Consider the following 376-nt stretch of genomic DNA (forward strand, 5'->3'; position numbering starts at 1 on the left):
AGTAGATTCTAACAAGGTTAAGACTATTCAAATATAAGAGAACCTTAAGTCAGTCAGAAAAGTATAAAGGTTTATAGGATTTACAAATTATTATAAAGAATTTGTTTCAATATTCTCAAAGATAGTAGAACTATTGACAGCCTTAACAAAGAAAGATATAAAGTTTAAATAGACAATAAAGTGTCAGAAAGCATTCAATATACTAAAAGCTAAGCTAATCAATACTTTTTTATTGATATAATAAAACCCTAATTAAGAAACGATTCTAAAGATAGATTCGTTAGAATATATGATAGAAAAAACCTTATTATAAAAAGGTCCTAAAAGGATATATCATCCTATAGCATTCTTCTTACAAAAGAACTTACCTACTAAA

The sequence above is a fragment of the Phaeoacremonium minimum genome, assembly GCF_000392275.1.
Source record: "Phaeoacremonium minimum UCRPA7 unplaced genomic scaffold PA7_03_scaffold_264, whole genome shotgun sequence".
NCBI lineage: Eukaryota > Fungi > Ascomycota > Sordariomycetes > Togniniales > Togniniaceae > Phaeoacremonium > Phaeoacremonium minimum.